Source organism: Morone saxatilis, unplaced genomic scaffold (assembly GCF_004916995.1).
Source record: "Morone saxatilis isolate NCDOM2014 unplaced genomic scaffold, NCSU_SB_2.0 Contig7, whole genome shotgun sequence".
NCBI lineage: Eukaryota > Metazoa > Chordata > Actinopteri > Moronidae > Morone > Morone saxatilis.
Window position 1 is genome coordinate 3134021 of NW_023340246.1, and position 2134 is coordinate 3136154.

Genomic DNA, 2134 nt, shown 5'->3' on the forward strand with positions numbered 1-2134 from the left:
TTTGTGTAAATCTGGTGATTTGGATGAATTTTGAGCAGATTATTTACTGTGAACATCAGAGGTGAGTTTACCTGATATCTTTAGGAACTTTATATATATATGTCTGTCTGTATTATGTTTTTATGTTTTTTTAAACTATTATACATACTTAATAGGCTTCTTTATTGACAAGTTCAGTGTTTTCTTCCGCCTGATGCTTGGCCATTGTTCTATTAGACAATTTTCTTTACATTTACTTTTTTTTCACAGACGTGAACCAAATGGTATATTTTTTAATTTAAAATCAAGAAGGCCTTACAACCCCCCATGAAGCTTTGACAACCCCCAGGTTGGGAACCACAGCTGACACAGGATGCATAAACATTAGAGGCTGTCAACCTGTCCTGGCTTTGTTGTGGTGATGGTGATACTTATCTACACAGAGCTGTTTCTCATATCAATTTCTGCTGCTCAGTTGTATAATAATATAATTTACAATAATTACAACTGGACATTAAACAGTGACACTATGTGAAGATGAAACCATATTATCCTAATTATCTTGTTGCTGCTGTTTACATTCAACCAGATGCACTGCAGAAATATTTCCTGGGTGTATACGTGTATGTATATATGTATATAAATAACTCTATATATTATTTTATTTTATTTTGTTCTAATTTATTGGTCTTTAATGTTATTATATAATAATTTGATTATCTTGATTATCTTATCTCTGTGTGTAGCATGAAGGAACTACAAACTTCCATTTTGTTATACAGCCTTTTGATGTTAAGGATGAATAAAATCCTTGATACCTTGAATAATAATGATAATTGATTGGGGAATATTGTACTTGATTTGAACTATTACTTCTGGGCTGAAGCCATAATGTTAAGGTGAGAAGAAAACTTTAGTCCATTTGCTGAAGACTGGAAAAGGATTTATTAAAAAGAGTGGGAACCCTGGACTGGGCCTACTTTTCATATCCTGCAGGTATGAGTGCTGTTTTTTGCAGATGATCTAATCTTGCTTGTTTCAGATGACTGTGATATCTCTGTGCTGTCTCTGTGCTTTGAGACTTCCATTTATTATAGCAATACTTTATATTTCACAGGCACTTACCTACTGATCAGAAATATGTGCAACAGACAGGAAAGGAGATTTAGGATTCGCCATGAGACTGAGAACTTTCCATTTTGGACATCACCCTCAGGATAATTTACTTTTTCACACACATTTATTGTAATATCACAAGCGAGTATGTGCGAAGGAAAGTCCTGAGGCCTACTATATAAACACATTAATTCATTTACCTAAGCACCAGATTTACTGTGTCTTTATCTTCTTATCTCATGTTTCATCACTAATAATTAATGCCATGTTTCTATACAGGCTGCTGGGGGAATTAAAGCAAGGCCACCATGTTACAGTAATGTGCCCATAAATAATCTGGCATTTGGTGAATAAACATAAAAATGAAGAAGATAGTCACAGACAGACCACAAACCATATAATAATCACACTTTTTAAAAATGTTTTTATTCAGTTTTAAATGATAGCTCCAAAACAAGTTATCATCTACATTCCCCTTTATTTACATAGGGGCATTTACACATCCAGCAGACACAGCTGGATTAGCATTAATTTCAATTCCGATCGTAGGTCACAGTTTGTTTCCTCTGTCTTCCAAATGATGTGCCTATAACCTGGAATATAAAAATAACATCCACCTATGATCCCCAGACCAACCTCGCAGAGAGTGAACCTTAGTTTAAAAACCATGATTGCATCATATGTTGTTTTTTTTTTTTAAACCTGGACTTTGAACAATGTCACCAGAAAAAGAACTATGATAAACACAGACGAGACATGGAGGTTGGGGAACAAGAGAAAGTCTGAGTAGAAAAGCCTAACATTCAAGACCTGCTGGATCAGGAGCGCAAGCGTGTTCTGAAGATCCTGAATGAGGAATCAGATGAAGAGGACTTCCTGGGTTTCTCAGACACTGCCTCCAGTGCTGGATGGGTGAAAGGATCTGCAGGGAGACGAGAGGATTAACATGACAGCTCCTCTGACATCTGACTGACTGACTGCAAATCCCCAAGCAAACTTTTGACTTGTTTTTCTTTTTGTGTTTCTCTCTCTCTCTCTC